This window comes from Coturnix japonica, chromosome Z (assembly GCF_001577835.2).
Source record: "Coturnix japonica isolate 7356 chromosome Z, Coturnix japonica 2.1, whole genome shotgun sequence".
Lineage (NCBI taxonomy): Eukaryota > Metazoa > Chordata > Aves > Galliformes > Phasianidae > Coturnix > Coturnix japonica.
In genome coordinates this window covers 65,057,336-65,074,706 of record NC_029547.1, presented here as the reverse complement: position 1 = coordinate 65,074,706, position 17,371 = coordinate 65,057,336, and the positions used below count along the sequence as shown (strand labels likewise).

The window sequence follows — 17,371 nt, the reverse complement described above, 5'->3', positions numbered from 1 at the left end:
GCACTAAATCATCTACAGAATTGCCAAGTATGCTGTGTGCTTGTACACAGCATCCTGCTACTAATTGGGCACTGAAAATGCTGCTTGCTTGAATACTGAGCCACCTACAAGTTTGACAGCATTTGGTGAGTAATTGAAGGATTTTTGTGTTTCAGTACATCCCCATATGCCATGAACATCTTCAAGTGGCAACACAGGGACAGCAACAACAACGATACTGAAAAGTCCTGCAGATAACAGGCTAAATTCATCTCTGGTGTAACCCCAGTGGCTGGAGCTCACTGATAAGTGCCCTAGAGCTGGAAAAAGGTATGTGATATAAAGTGGCTGTTCCCTCTTTCCTGCTCAGGTCCCTTTTTACCCCTGTCCTGCCAGAATGCCAATTGTACTGATTTGCTGAGGCACGGATGATAACATCATTTACAAATCTTCAGCAGGGTCCCACAGGCTTAGGAGTCAAAAAATGTCAGTGCCAGAATGTAAGCCTGAATAAAAATAATTGCCCTCATTTCTAGTATAAATTACATTAAACTCCTTCCTCTCATAAAAGGTTTTTTAACCCTCCAGTGTGAAAGAATGGTCACAGACTACAATGCACAGTGTTTTAAAATTAACTTCCTTTCGTGTTTCATTTTACTCATTCTGAGGAACTTTTAGTGACCAGCTCCCTTTCACAAAACAGAAACTTTTGTTCCTCATGTGGGTTTTCCATGCTTGAAATACTCACTGCTCCCATTCTGTGTGCTTCTTCCATCTTTACACAGCATGAAAACCACTAAACTCTGCAGAAAGAAAGCAGGGAAGTGTAAGAAGGCCCAGGTGACAGGTCCTCCTTCTGCCCAGCTGCCAGACTCTGCTCCATGTTTGGCCCTGGAGCAGTGGAGCATTGCAATGCATTGCGTCAGCAACATGCTTGCCTGGCTTTGTATCCTGTGCCTCAAGAGAGTGCCCTGAGCTGTCAGGCCAAGTCTTAATATTTCCTCTGCCTGTCCGGTGGTTGCTGAGTGTTTCCAGGCGAGAAAGTGACAGCTGTCAGAGCAGTAATCTGGGCCCAGGGCCCCCCAGGCTGGTGTTCTGCCTGCCAAGCACCAGGGCAAGCCTCTTCACCTGGATGTCTTAGAGGTCAACCAAGCTATTTATGTTATTCATTTACTTAGCTTTATAAATAGCCATTTGTCTGTCAGCAGATGCCCTGCTGCTGCAGAATGCTGAGGAGTTTTTGACAGCCCCAGGGGCAAACTGCAGCCTGCCAATGTGGTGCTTACACTGCCAGCAAAACACTGCCAGGCAGCGATCCCCTCTGCTCTGCCTGTGTTCTCCATGCAGGATGGAGCTCATCCAGCCACAATGCCCTTCATCCTCCTGATCTTCCTCTGCCTTGCCACAAGGTCTCTCCCCCTCCCCACCTCCTGCCCACAGGGCAGTGACTGAACCAAGCTAACATGCTCCAGATAGGCTCTGGGGCCACAGCATCCCCATCCTCCCCCCGTAGCCCCCCAGATCTCCAGAGCTATCCAAGTGTGCACCCAGCACAAAGCTGAGGGGCAGCTGCACCACTGTCCACCAGGACTTGAGCTCAGGCAGCCCCCTCTGTTTTACATTAGGTTTGCTGGCTGCTAGTATCCAGCATGTACAGAGCACACGTTCAAATTGGGGCAGTTTTTCCTTATGCTGAGCGTGTTCTCAAGCACCATGTATCCAGCCCATACATCTTTGTGTGCTGCCTTTGGACACTATCACAGGTGCTTTGTGGCTGCCTCAGTTTGATGGAATCCAGGCATCCTTCTCATCATTATCCACTTGTTCTGCTCTCAATCACAATATTATATTTATTACCATGTTCCAGCAGTCAGATTTCTTGTTTTTCAGGCTTGTCTTTCAGCCTGCTCAGGCTATTATTTTTTGCCTTCAACCACACATAGATGAGGAACGAGTGCTGCCAGTTTGTACTGCATGCTGACCAAAGGGAACACTGGGTGCTGCAGAGCTGCAAAGGCTCATAACAGCACCCCTCCTGCATGGACGCCTCCACCAAAGGATACAATAAACCCTGTCCCTTCCAGGACTTCGAACAACTGATAAAACATGCATATTTTCACACAGCTTCTACATCTCCTTATCAGTTTGACTGTAGAAATACTTAAAATCAGCACACAGAGGAATAGAAACAAAGTGAGACCTGCAAGAACTGTGATTTCCCAGCCAATTAGCCATCCACATCGCAAGTAGCAGCACCAGTGCTTCAGTCACACCTCCAACACCTTCAGCATTTATGTTCCAAATAAAAGAAGGCACTTTGTCTGCCTTCCTCTTTCCACCTCAGCTTTTCCATTTCCTACAGTAAATCATGTCATTCATAAGCAGTCTCTGTACATATCCCTTCCCATATGAATCATTTCTAATGGCACTGTATTAACATGGAAATGCATTTGTTTCCTGTAGTGATTATTTGTAATTAACATGTTTTATTCCACTCTGTTTGTCACATTGGGAGCATTATCTCAGGCTTGGGTGTTTTCCTGTTCTTTTGTGAAAACATGATTTTCTTTCATTTCTGAAAGTACAGCAGAATCTACTCAATAGTAAATTAAGGCTGTTTACCTGCAGCCCCACCTCCCCGTTTCCAGGTTTCCTACACCTTGAGTGTTTATGCCAGTGAAGCTGGTGAAAAAATCCTTCCTGCTGCATGAAATCTTACTCATTAATCAGCAGTCTGTTATATTTAGCAGCGGTTTCCTCACCGAGTGTGCTTTGCAGTGTGTCTCAGAAAGTACCTGTGGTTTCTGTTGGAACTTCACTTTGGTTTCTTGAATGAAATTCCAACCTCAGTGAAGCTTGCTGTGCATGCTCTCCACTGAGTTGTGGCAAGCTGGAGTAGAGTCATTTACAGTGAAGCTTTTTGGCATAACGTGTGAGGGGGCACAGGGCTGGCAATGGTGCTGAGTAGGGGTGGGCAAAGAAAAGGTGGAAGGGGCCGTGCCTGCACAATGAAGTCACTCCTCATTGGACACCCCTTACAGACACAGCCTTTAGAAACACATTTATTCAGAGCTGAGAAGTGTCAAAAAACCATTAAAATAAGAGTGCTGCCTTACTTCTGGCTCAGTAAATACAAAAGAGTCAGTGCAGTTTTGATCTGAGGGTGTTCTTGTTCTTATCTGCTGTGTAGCACGTTTCCTACTCCCCGTATCTTCTACAGCATTTTTGAGTTCTTCCAAGAATGCCCCTCTTGGTGATGTCCGTAGAGCTGCATCTGACCAGTTCTGCCATGGTAGTATTCATCAGAGGTTGCACAAGTTGCTGTTCTCCTTTCCCAGTCTAATTATGTGTCATTCACTTCTATGCACTGCTGGATGCAAGGCACAAATACAGATGGAGGCACAGATAGGTCCTAATGACATTTTTTTGCAGTGTTTTGAGCAATAAGAAATGCCATTTCTGAGCTGTTCCACAACACCATGAATGGTGCAGCCTTATCTCTTCCTGGAGGCTTCTGGCCAGAAACCACTTCTTGGTGCCTGCAGTATGAGTCATGCTCAAAGGGAGATTCTTTTTGGCTTATAAAAACGTGACAAAGAAAATCTCCCAGGTCAATAGAAAATCCCACACATTTTCACTCTTTTAAACCAGAACAGCTGCCTATCTTTATCCTTCAGTGCAGCATGGATGTGAAGTACCCATACTGTTCAGAGAAAATTTAACTGGTAGAAACTTCTGTATCAAAAGGTCATTGCTTGCAGTTCCCTTTGCACACAGTCATGTCAGTGAGGCTAAAATGTTTGTGCTCCCATACTCTGCAGCAGCACACATCTCTGGATGTGGATGCTGGCAGAAACCTGCTGATAGCTGTGCCCCAGCAGTGCTCTCAACCACAGAAGCTCTGAAGTCAAGCACCGCTGCTGCCCTTTGAGAGGAGCAAGAGCAGCAAAACTACATTGTCAAAATTGTCTTGATATTGAAACCTCATCCAACAGAGCTCTAAAGCTGACACGTAACTGCATGTTATATCCCAGCTGCCAAGCAACTACATCCTTTACCTACGCTTTCCTCTGGGAAAGGAGCCTGGTCCTTCTGTGACTGAGCATTTGTTGTTAGCCAAATCAGTGGTTGCAAGGGCAAGGCAGGAACTCAATGGGCCTCAGGTGCAACAGGAATCCACTGGCATCCAAACAACCTTTAGTCATCTATTGCATTCCTGCAGGGCAGCGGTAGGAATCACTGACTCAGAGCTACTTAGAGAGGTAAATACTGAGGCACCACACACTCAGCAGTGATAACATGAACAGCAGAAAAATACAGAATGGGTACGACAGAAATGACAGAAAAATACAGTGTTTCTGTAGGCAGTGAAATTGAAAAGGGGTTGGAAGCGGTGCTCCGAAAAGGTCTGTAATTGTTTCTTACAGTCTTCCCTTTACAGCAGGAGCTGAAAAACAACTGTAGCAATTGCAGTGTGAAATTGGACTCAAAGGAGAGAAAAAAAACCCTGAGTGCTCTGTCTTATTCTGTCGCCTGGTGGGTGGAATAAAACTGTGGCTCATAGGCATGTTCAGGATGACAGCTTGGCACCCTGAAACTAGATCAGTTGGGCACTTACCACACACGAGGTGAGATCAGAACAGATTCCTCCTGAAGATTTCCTGAGGTCTTCATTGAGCCACTCTAAGATTTCCCTTTAGTCACAGCGAAAAGGAGGCCGAGGTGTCCCTGAAAGGCAGATAAACTGCTCCAGCTGCTGAAATTCCAACTGATGGAATTCCTTTATCAAACGGAAAGCACAGCTGCATATTTTTCACTGTTCACAGGACTGTGTTTAGCCAACATATCAAAATGTATAATTTTATTTGCCATAACTTGAACTGGCTGTACTTTAATTTTGAACCCTGGTGTGGCTTGAAACATAGAACAGAGAAGTTGCTTTTTACTTTGAACACACATGTTTTACTGATTTAAATGAGTGGCCAAGTCCATAAAAAATGCCAGATCTGACAGCAGTCAGGAAACCAATTAAAATCACTTTTGTTGTCACCACAACATAATTATTCTGGACATTTCTTCCACAGCAAGCATGTTAATTTACTAAACTATTTTATGAAATAACACCAGCCCAAGTCTAATAGTTAAACAAGGAAACTTATGTCTGCTTAATGACAAAAACACGTCTTCACAGGCACACACGTGTAGGTAGGTTGAAATATTATTATCAGTAATCACTGTGTTTTACTCACCAAGTGGCACAAGTGCATGCCATGTGTAACACACGTGGGTTTTGATTAGGCTGAGTGTGTGGCAGCAGGAGAGGGAGCCTATAAACAGGAGGGGAGTCAACTCTTTGAAAGGGTAGATAGTGATAGGACAAGGAGAAGTGGCTTGAAGTTGAGGGAGGGAAGATTTAGTTTGGATATCAAGGGGAAGTTCTTTACTATGAGAACAAACTGAAATGCATCACTAAAATTCACATCACTAAAATTCACACCATAGACAACTAGTACAGCTGTCTCACCAACTTTTTGTTCCTCCCCACCACATGGGTTTCACACAGCCAGTCCACAAGCACAAGATGCAGCTGATGGTCTTTGACGACTTACTTCCTCCTCATTTCTCCATCATCACCTTCATCACAATGACATTCAGGCTACCTTTAGCTGTTCTTCTCCAATTTGACAAGTTTCCATTGCTTGTCACACCATAACAAGCAACTTCCTATCTTGGTGCAACACAACCCAAAACAATATATGTGAAATCCAAGTGAGAAGTCCTTGTGCCTGCTGGGTGCAAAAATAAATGTGGTCTGTTGTGACTGCAGTGCTTCTGTGAAGCTTTGCTCCACACAAAGCTAAACTGGAAAGCTTTAGAACTAGCACTCATTGATTCCTTTTGCTAAACTAAATGTGTTGGTCCTTAAACTAATATGCTGATCCCTAATGCTAAACAAGTCTGTATCAAACTCATGGGTTAAATCAGCCTTAATGAAAGATCTCAGATAAAACTACAATTAACTCCTTAATCCTGACTCTGAATAACATCTCAGTTCATTAGGCAGAAACAAGGAATGCACTCAAATAGGATATGGCTGTTGAGTAGGCACAAGCAAAGCAAAATCTCCAGTGTTATTTTTGTGATAGAGTTTGCCACAGATTGTCTTGCTGGAATCTGTTATCAGCTGCTCCGAGATCTGCAATTTTTATACTTACTGACATTTTGGCATCCTTTTCTGCACTAAGATTATTCATCCTCTGCATCTTTTTTTTTTTTTTTTTTTTTTTTTTTGTAGTATCTGTTCTTCACTGACTCCTAAAAATAAGTACGATATTTAAGTAAGAATCTTAATATTGGAGTACCACCTATTGAACTAACTGTGACTCTGCAATATTTTCCATTTTGTGGACAAAATCCTCATGTCTGGGTCTGACTTTCACCCCACCATTCTTTGCAGATGTTGCTTGATTCAGACCTACACAGATACCAAGCTGCCCACAAGAAACAGCTTCATTCAGATCATCCACTTTAAAACGATTTCTGAATCCCATTTGTAAGGGAAAGTCAAACTAATTGAACTATCTGGTATTAATCCACACAGCTGTGAGGCTTGGGATGTCCCATGTATGTGGCCTGACTGTAGAGCCTCATGCACCAGGCGAGGACTGGTCAGTGACTGGTCAGAGATCCTCTCTGCATTGCCTGCTGTGCAGCACCTGTGAAACGTGCTCCTCCTCTTAGTGTGCTTTTGGCAGAGTTGGGTTTCTCTAGCAGCACATTAGCAGGCTAACTGGGCATCAAAGCTGAAGAACAATTGAAAGCTTTTAAGTGCAATTTAAAGAATAAAAAATATATCAAACACGTCTTGTTGCTGCTTTAGAAGAGCTCTGGGACCACATTAGCCTGGGTGAAGCATGAAAGAGCAAGGAATAAAGGTGAAAAGCAGGTTGATGTATGTAGGTGGTTAAATGGAATTAAACGTGTGATTACGTGACAGGTGGGTATGGGTATGAATGAAACACACCATGCTGCCATTTTAAATTGATGCTGCACCAAAATAGACCACACTATCATTTTAAATGACACAAATGGGGCTTAACCTTGTTTCTTTCTATCAATCTTGATTGATTATAAGTTTTTGAAGAAGTAGCTAATTGCTAGGAATGCATTTTGCTGTTTTTCAGAGCACGCTGCTGATGAAGAATATGATGAGTCACCTAACTGAATAGGGATGTGTGTCATTATATAAGAAGAAAAACAGATTAAAATACCACCCGCATGCCAATGTGCATTCTGATTTTGATTACAGTAAACAGACTTGGAATTATTTTCTTTCACCAATGCAACACTTAAAACAGGTTGAAAATTGGGTTAGGCTAGAAGATTTAGGGCATATATTTAAAAATATATATATTCTTGCTTCTATTGGACCACTGAATGAAGAAAGTTCTATAACTGTGGGCTGTTTAAAAATGTGGACCAGCACCCCACGGTGAACACAGAAGCAAAACAACTGCTTGTGTTATGTGGTTGGCTGTACACGCTTCAGTGCCAAAGTCAGCAGCAAACAACTGCCCATTATCCTTCCTGTGAATTCCTGGCTGATAATAATATCAGAGCCATCACAATTAATGAGCTGCCCTTATCTCATGAAATGCATTGGGTAGGGGTAACACCCCTTATGCAGCTTCCTTGAAGAGCAGGAAATGCTCTCTCCACACGCAGGGATGGTGAGCTTGCTGGCTTCTCCAACTCAGTGCTCCAGCATGTTGGAATTGGGTATATGTATAGACCAGGGTCTATAAATATGAAGCCACTTGCACCTTTTAAATTAGCCAGGCTTTAACTATAAATCTTTTAAGTATAAATCTTAGTATCTAACTTTTGTGTTGGTAATGAACAGCTGCTTGTATTAGAATAAGTCTGGTTTGATCATTTAATTTAAAATAATAACATTTTAAATAAATAACAGTAATGATAATAGATAATGACAATAACAAGAGCTTGACAGCAGTTAATTAGGAAAATAATTAGTCACATGGCAAAGTGTCAGTTCTCCACATGAAGGAGCTGACTACTTGTTGTCTTGGAAGAGTCTGGTCTCCTACCAGAGGCAGTGAGAATCGCCATACAATAAACATGCATTAGTTACTGATGAGTACTTTTCTTTTGAATTCCAGGAGATCTGTGCTCTCAAATAAATAATCAAACAACAGGCTCTTCATGACAGAGAGCAACAATCTCTCCTTCTGCACAAAAGTATTACTGTGAGCTTCAACACCCAAAAATAAATGCATGAGAATATAATTATTTAGGATAAGGAAAGGTGGTCCGTTGTTGGTTTGATGTGTTAGTTCATGGATGGCCAACCTTTTGGATTGCCTGGGCCACACTGGGTGAAGAGGAACTGTCTTGGTCTGCAGACACATAAGCTGCTCCAAAAGTAATGCCCCCTGTTTATTTCCGTAGAAACTACAACAGCACTGTTTGATGGAGTGGAGCCCTCCATTCCTCTCAGAAGGGAGTTTCCTTTACCCTTCTTTCCTTCTTGGCTGAAGAGGTCTTGAGGCATGGAGTCAATTGCTTTGCCTCAGACAACCTCACAGGTGGACCTTCCACAGCATCCTCACCAGCCTATTGCCTGTTTGCACTCCTTGGTACTCCATAACCGCTCTACCTCCTCCTTGAGCTCCACCATCATACGGAGCAGATCATCCTCCTGGTCACACCTGACACAAATCATATCCCTGCTGCCCTTCACCAACAGCTACAGGCTTAGGAACCCTCTGAAGCCACAGACCTGAACTACCACATTTGTGAGCAGGCAAAATAACAAGTGTGCACCATGCCTGCAGGTGCTGGGATGATTCATAGAGTGGTGGGAGCAAGCTCTGGGTCCAACTGTTGACCCCCAAAATCCATTTAATATATAGTCCTCTCATTGAGAGAGATCTCAAAGTACCGGAGATTAAACAAATATGAACACTTGATCTTAGCCAATAGGCTAAGAAGTTGTCTGAAACCATCTACTTGGATCCCCCCAGCAGCAAGCTGCAGTAATAAAAATCTAATAAAAGAACCCCCTCTACAAGACTTTGCTTTACGCCAGGTTTCAAAATACACACTCTTGGTTGCACAATGGGGAAAGCAACCACTGTCATCGTGGTTAAGCCAGAACTGTGCTGAAAACCAAGGCAATCTCACAAGAAGGCACACCACCTTATAGACATGCAGCATGATGTGAAAAGTGTCAGGTATAAACTGTGTGTTTATACTACGCTATGAATCTATTTAAAGTTTAGCAAACCTGGAAGCCTCGTAGAAAGTAGCCACAGTGATTCTAGCCATTATTAATAACATGTTGTATTTGTCCACATAACGTGTGTTATGAGAAACCTCAGTATCCTGCTGAAAATCAAAACCTCCAGCAATCAGGTAAAAAAATCTTGATTTTACCAGCAGTTTGTCCTTGGTGTCAGTGTACTGCTGTGCTTTGAAGATACAAGCACACGCTGTTAAAGCACTGGCCAACACCACTTTGCTATTTCTAATGCAGGTATAATCTCAGTGGAGTGGCAAGGGATTACTAAATATTTAGTTAGTAGGAAAATAAAATAAATTTATACACCATTTTACTTTCAATGAGGAGGAGCAGAGGACATGCCCTGCAATTTTAACAGAAGAATACAGACACTGTCAAGCAAAATAAAATGAACTCAGTTATGCTTCACACTGTGTATTCTGTAAGTGTATTGGGTCTGTGTGGCAAGGCTTTATTAGTGGAGGGGCTGCAGGAATGGCATCTGTGAGGCAAGATCTGTACCTGTCTTAGTTTCAGCTGGGATGGAATTGTTTTCTTCAGAGCATCTGGTATGATGCTATGTTTTGGTTCTAGGAGAAAAACATTAATAGCATACCAGTGTTTATAGTTGCTGCTAAGCAGCATTGTACAGAGCTATTGTTGTGCCTCACTTGTTAAATACTACAGAAAGGCAAAACTATTTTCCCTCTTTTTCTTTCTATCTTAGCAAATAATTTTATTTCAACCCACAAGACCTACTTAGTTGCTCTTTTATTCTCTCCCTCATCCCACTTGGAAGGAGGGCAATGAGCCAAAGACTGTGCAGTACTGAGCTACCTGCCAGGTTAAACCACAGCAGGATCCCATAGAAAGGACCTGCCTTGGAGCAATAGAACGGTGCCCCACAGGAGAGACCCTGTGCTTGAGCAGGGGAAGTACATGAGGAGGAAGGAGCAGCAGAGAGGAGCTGCAGTGGACTGAGCACAGACACCATTCCCTTTCCCCATGTACCACTTAAGGGGAGGAGCTGGGAGTGAAGCTGAGCCTGTTAAGAAGGGGATAGGAGGAAGGAGCTTTTAGTTTTGTTTTCTCTGCCTGGCTTTCTCTTTACAATAAACTAAGCTACCCAAGCTGAGTCTGCTTTGTCTGTGATGGCAATGAGCAAGCAATCTGCATGTTCCAACCTCAACTCATGAGCATTTCACCTTATTTTCTGGGGAGTGGGAGCAAAAAGCAACTGGGTAGGTACCTGTCAGACAGCCCAGGTCAGTCTGGGACAGTGAGGTAACTGCTGGGGACAAAAATGTGCTCATACACAGTATTGTAGGTGAAAGGAAATGTTTCATTTCCAGGCTGTTACCCAGTGTTGACACCTGTTTCTTAGAAGACCAGCTGATCCGATGTCCTTTACTTAAGACATGCCCTGTTTGATCCTCGAGTAGAAGAGCAACAGAACCTGTATTAAAAGTAACAGATCAGATTTCCAGCTATCACCATCCAGAAGTGGCAATGATTGATTGATGAAGAAGAGCAGAGATAACACTGCAACAGGTGTTTGCACCAGCCTGACGTGTTCTTGCCTTGCAAGTCACGTTGCTCTTGCAGTGGTAGGCAGAGCAGCTTGCTGTAAGCTGATTGCTTGAGATGAGCAGTTCTCTGCCCTGATGCAATATAGTCCCAGGTGGCTATGCCTATCAGAGGGATGGCAGTGGGTGCTTGCTCTGCCAGTCAGACAGTAAACTAAACCTTCAAGGTGGCTGAGTAGCAGCACTGAACACCTTATGACCTGCGTGAATTCCAGGCAAAGCTGTCACTGAAGTATCATGACTCTATGGCAATCTGTATTCCTGTGAGCTTTGTGACTAGAACCAAGAAGAAAAGGAAAGGGGTTGTGCAGGTTGTGGTGAAGTCACACAAGGTCTCTTTCCCATTGTTCAAATCTCCATGTCCACTTTTTGTGGGCTAGTATTGGAGCCTGGGGGAGAGGTGATGGGATTAGGGGTAAGGTGAGGGGCTCAGCTGAAGTGCATCTACTCCAGTGCAACAAACAAGAAGAGCTGGAAGCCATTGTGCAGCACACTAAGACCTTGTTGCCATTACAGAAACGTGGTGGGACTGCTCCATACTGGAGTGCTGCAGTGCATGGCTAAAACCTCTTCAGGATGGATAGGCAAGGAAGTAGTAATGGCGGTGTGGCTCTCTATGTTAGAGAGTGCTTTGATGTTACTGAGCTTGTGGCTGGGGATGATAAGGTTGAATCCCTATGGGTAAAGATCAGGGGAAGGGCTGACAAGGCAGACATCTTGGTGGGTATTTGCTATAGACCACCAAACCAGGATGAAGAGACAGATGAGGTGTTCTATGAGCAGCTGGTGGAAGCTGCGCAATTGCCAGCCCTTGTCCTCATGGGAGATTTCAACTTCTCCAGCATCAGGGTAAGAAGATCAGTCCCTTGGAGTTTAGTATGCCAGGTTTTGTAATCTTCCCATGTCTTTTGAGAAGGCTCAAAGTCATGACCATCCTGTACAGCTAATAATCATACCTAACATATTTCATCCACTGGAGGGAAAGCAGACATAGGACCCAGTGACTCAGCTCCTGCCTTATGCCCTTGAATCTCTCATCCTGCTGAAACTATAACTTCAAACCCACATTTTTTTTTCTAGCTCCTGCCTTTGAACAGCCAAAGGTCTATTCAGAACAGACAGTCATGCTTTCCTTGGCTCACAGAGTTATAAAGACCAGCCTTTCAATCATGGTAATGGAGCCAGAAATAGTTTCTTCTGTGTATCTGGGTTATGCTTTCTCCAGAGAAAGAGCACAGGATTGGGCATACGTTCTGGTCAGAAAACATTTGGTTTCTTTTCAATATTCGTATGAATCTCAAATTTTTGGTACAAAACTGAATTTTTCACATTACAAATATACTCAAATACCCAAAGAAAAATGCAGTCTCCCAGCAAAATTGTAACTTTTATCATACACATTTCTTTTCCTCATCCTGCCACCAAAGGAATATTCATGCCAAATGGAAAAGTTTGTTCTCCTTGAGAAGAACATACTTTTCTCAGATAAGGTTGCTCCAACAGTAATGCCTCCTATTTATTTCTGTGGAAACTACAACAGATACAAAGAGCACAGTACCACTATTTGATAGAGCAAATTCTCAGCTACATGACTTTATCTGCCTCTGATTTTGTGGGCCAGGATATTAAAACAGGAGGTATTACTTTCAGAGCAACCCCCATATTTTCCATTGAAACTACTATCCCTATCCTGGGCTTGAATCGTTCTTTCAAACAACTGAAAATGAAGCACTGACCTTTTCTCTTCCCTTTATATAAATTACTTTTCCCCTTAAAATGCATATTAGCTAGAGAAAGACAACTTTATTCTAATATACTTCTAATGCCTTTTGCTCAGGTTGATAGCAGATTATATTAAATAAGGAATTTCTGCTTATTCAAGCTCTCCTTCCATGCAGAAACCCAAGGTAATTGCCTTGTAACTCTCTTCTTAATAAAGAAATCATGTCAGAAGACAAGAACATTTCATGCATACTAAGAAAATAAAAATTCAAATCTATCTCACTCATTTCTACTGAAAGAGAGATAGTATCTTTCACAAAGGCCCGCAGCTATCAAACATGGTGAGGAGGAGCCAGGTCTGCTCTCCAGCCAAGCATCACAGCCAGCAGACCATTAGGAGTAAAGCAGGAAGAAGCAAGAGATGGCAGTGGGCTGCTCCCTCCTTCCAGGGATACACACCCATCCGCCAACCTGACCTACTGTCTGCAGAAGAAGTGAAGCCATCCAGAGGGACCTGGGCAGGCTGGAGAAGTGGGCCCATGTGAACCTAATGATGCTCAACAAAGTCAAGGGCAGGGTGCTGCATTTGGGTCAGAGCAATCCCAGGTGTTTACGCAGACTGAGGGGAGATCTCCTTGAGAAAACTTTTTTTTTTATGCTTTTATTTGACAGTCAGTGCTGAACAATTCTTGGCTGAGCAAATTAAACACATTTGAGAAAACTCCACACACTGTGGTCACTGTTCTCCCAGTAATGAAGGGTCCTCATCTCACACCTCAATACATACCAGGATTCATTCTCCTCTAACCATGCACACTCCTATGCCCTTACATAAGAAAGGTAAAATTAACCTGTCAGAAAAGAATTAAGAGCTAAATTGTTGTCTGGTGGAATTCTGGACTAGTGGTAAAAAAAGAATCTCACAGCCGATATCTAAGTTTTTGCCTAATATTAATAACAGCATAACCCAAGTAATGCTATTGCCACTATCAAGTGTGACTTATTAGATACATAAAAATATCTTTCCTCATCTCTAGAAAGCATTTATCTTCTTAATATAGCCCTTTAAGATTTCAATTTTCAAGTACTGAACATGTGAGCCAGAGTTTGACAGCTAAGAGGATCACTTGTCAGAGAAGACTGGGTAATTTTTGCAGAGCTTTGGGTGTGAAATAGAAGGTATTCTGCAGCTTGTCTCTGTCTGTGTCTGTACAGTGCCGCGGGGACTGAACTCTCCTGCCTTAATGTTTGCTCCTGCTGCCAAAACACAAATGTGAAATCATTAACCTGCATGAGCCCCTCAGGACCCACAGCTCCAGGGCCTACCTACCAGCATGAGGATGCATCACTAGGTGGCACAGACATCAGCATCAGCACTCCAAAGATGATGCCCATGGCAGCCTCTCACACATTTCTCTGCTTTCAGACCTTCCAGGACAGGCCAGAAAACACCTGGTCTGCTTTCATCAGCTGAATTCAGAAGGGGCTTTGAGATGCGTTGAAGCAGAGAGACAATGCTAGAAGGAGCAAAGGTACTGCAGATGCAAATTGAGATGGCTCCCTAGACTTCAGAAGGTCTGTTAATACTGTTTATTCAGCAGACTGTCTCTCTCTCTGCCTTAGCCCACTCTGCCTGGTAGTGCCAACATTGTTAACAGAGTTGCTGAGATGTCTGATAATAGGTAGGAAAAAAAATGTGTGATTAAATGATGTGCATAATTTTGAATAAGTGCATTCCTCAGTGTCTAGAAAGTGATGTCAAGGAAAGAAAATTAAAAGAAACCCAACAACAGCAACAACAAAAAGCCAGACTTCAAATTCCCTTGACTTTTTCACTGACTGTTACTGACAGTCTTTTTCTTCTCCCATCTTATTTTTGTAAGTGACAGTGAATGTATTATGGCTGTCACCACAGCAGGTGATTGGTATGCTGTACATACTGGGGAATGAGAAAGCAGTGGGTGACAAAATTGTACTACTGTGCATAATTGTGGATTGAAGAAGAGCACGTTGCCAGAAAACTGCAGTAGATCTGAAAATAACCAGCTCACTCCTTATTTTCTGGCTTTTTTCTAGTCCTCCTCCTATTCAGGGGGGGCTTCAGGATTGCCTCAAACGCTCATTAAAGCTCTGCCTAAAATGTAATTTTCATATCCTTCATGGTATAAAAATGAAAAACCTTATAACCCATGCTAACACAGCCAATTATTTCCTTGGTGTGCAGTGCTCATTACTAATGACTTAAACCCACTTAGTGCTCATGGTAGCAATTTATGCTCCTTTCTACAGTGAACATGAACCCTTCCCCATGGAGTCTGCTGGTTTTATGCAGCAGAGTTATTCACATGCCGTGGCAGAGTGATAAATGAAAAAAGGCTGTTGTTTTTTTTCTTCTCCCTTCCTGATATTCATTTGTAACTGCAGGTTGAATTTATCCCCTCTTCCTCCAGCAAAAAAACAACCACACAGGGCTGCTGGCTGACTCAGCCCTTAATAGTATCAAAAGCTGTAAGGAGGTATGACTGGATTTTAAGCCATATCGTTTGTGGATTTTTTCCAGCTTTTGTCAAAGGCATTCAGTATAGTGAATTACTGCAATTTAGTACAATAAGCAGGAGTCTGTTTTGCATATTTCATGGCTGCTCAGTACCACCTCTAATCATCCACTTTTTCTAATGTATGAAAAATATTTTATAGAGTAGGAGGTAGCAAATGTTACCTAGTATTCAACCTTATCGATCAGCCTCCTCTCGTTTGTTTGTTTGTGAAGTTTGTTCCCATGGGAAGTCATGCTGACTCCACTACAGTTTATTTGCCTGGGCAAAAAGCATCCTGTTCAGCAAGGTCACCAGCACTGCATGGTCCCTGCAACTTCAGCCACTTGTTTTTCCAAAGAGGATGAAGTTTTTGAACACTTTAGGTGTTGGAGGATCAAGGGATATCTGTTCAGTTGTTATTCTTAATTTTCCCACATTCCTGTGCCAAGTAATAGGATGTATTTTCACTAGGCATAAGGAACAAAAAGAGCCACCTGGGGCTAGCCTGTACAAACATTTTTCCATTTGTTGCACTACACTAGAGCTTTTAGTATGGTGTGCTGTCAGGCAAGCAAAGGACACACACATTTTTCTTGGGTCCAGAAACGTCTCTGGTAGATACAGTAATGGAAGTTTTCAATGTCAGAAAAGCCAACAGTTGTGTCCCAAGGGGCAGTGTGTCATGTCAGTGCTACCTTCACTGCCCTGTGCTGCTAGGAATGGTCCAGATTCCACAGAGTGATTCAAAAGTTTATAAGATAAATTTTAGTAAAATCTTAGAGGATTTTCCTATGCATATAATTTCTCCTGCACTTGAATTGTCCCTGTCTGGCCCTCGAGCTTGGTGGCAGATAACATCATACTGTGGAATATATGGCAGATTTATTTTTGGCAGCTTTAATCAGTGCTGCTTTAAATGTATTGCACTGACGAAGGATGATGTTCTCGTAAGCAAGCACAGTCCTCCAAGTGTGAGAATGTATCTGCCTCACTACATATTGTAACTGAGCATCACTTAATGGTAGTGAAGCTCTGGTGGAGAAGATCAATGAGTAACTGCACAGCTCAGAGCATTTGCACAAAATCCTATTCTATCAGCTTCACAGACCTGGAGCTGTTCAGCCTGGAGAAGTCTGAAAGGGGAACCTAATTTAGAAGGTTGGTTTGACTGGATTATTTACAGAGGTCCCACCCAACCCTTACAACTTAAACTGATCAGCATTAAGATGTTAAATTTATTACTTTCCTATAAAAATAAAGCCATGGTGAATAGCAGCATCAGGGCCACATTTTGTCTCCTTTCCACTGTTCCTAAGTGTCTGTCTGTACTTGGATATTTATTGAAATATTTACTCTAAATAATGGTGCTATCTTTACATATAAAACCAGCAAGAAAACAAAACAAAACAAAACAAAAAAACCCAAAAACATTGCCAATGTTTGGCTACACAGAACAAAACAAAGTAGCTGGTTGCCTGCATCTTTTGACTAAAAGTTTCTCCCCGTTTTTACACAAAACACAAGCATCCTGCTGCAAAGGAAAGCTCTTGACTTAAGCATTCTTCCCAGTATTTTGGCACTTCTCATTTCTAACTGGCAGCAGGTAAAGTGAGAAAAATTCTCCTTCTGCAGTTCTTTTAGACTTACTGGAGGTTGTTTAAATATTTTCAGCTCTGTACCACTCAAACAACCTAATTACCAACCTGATTGCAATTTGCTTCTTGTTACTGGCAGACCTGAACTAGAAACTTGCAGAGAAATATGTCCAGTCTCAAGCTGTTTGCAATCAATATCTCATCTTAAGAATTGATATAGCTTTTTGGAGATAAATCATCAGTCTTTGATTCATTGTTGCAATTTTAATTGCCCAAAATTACAGCTGCAGATGAAAATGCTATTAAGAAATAAGGTGCTAGACAGCAAGATCTACATTTTGCAGCACGAGTTCCACTGTGACATTATTCATATCCTTACTTTGCCTTATGTGAGATAGTAAGTCTCTCGGACTAGCAAATTTGGATTTTGCTTTTTAGAAGATGAGTTGTCTGTGCGTGTTCTCTGTTTCCTTGGATACCAGAGATTTCAAATCACAGCTCAACCACACTTACCTTTTCTATTCCATTACAAACGGGCATGTGAATGAAAATTCCTCTGACGTTCTTACACATGAAAAAGACTCCAGGTGAAACATCAATCAGAAGACTCCTTCGGGAGACCAGGTAGCGGTGAACAGGTAAAGCAGGAAG

The 17,371-nt window shown here is 42.5% G+C and overlaps 1 long non-coding RNA gene and 1 other non-coding gene across 5 annotated transcripts in view; both read right to left on the bottom strand.

The window, feature by feature from the left end:
* Nucleotides 1-376: 376 nt before the first annotated feature.
* The window catches only part of LOC107306700, a 27,837-nt gene continuing 10,842 nt past the window's right edge, over nt 377-17,371 (bottom strand). Inside the window, exons 4-6 of one of the 4 annotated variants that reach the window (XR_004305547.1) lie at nt 17,234-17,330; nt 4,598-4,707; nt 3,026-3,349 (exon numbers count right to left, since the gene is read on the bottom strand). This is a non-coding gene — a long non-coding RNA (uncharacterized LOC107306700). Of the gene's footprint in view, nt 783-3,025; nt 3,350-4,597; nt 4,708-17,233; nt 17,331-17,371 lie in introns of those variants that run through there. The other 3 variants (XR_004305549.1, XR_004305546.1, XR_004305548.1) reach the window with 3 other exon arrangements.
* LOC116652563 lies at nt 8,813-8,995 on the bottom strand. Its single transcript, XR_004305723.1, has one exon. It is a non-coding gene; the product is annotated as a U2 spliceosomal RNA (small nuclear RNA).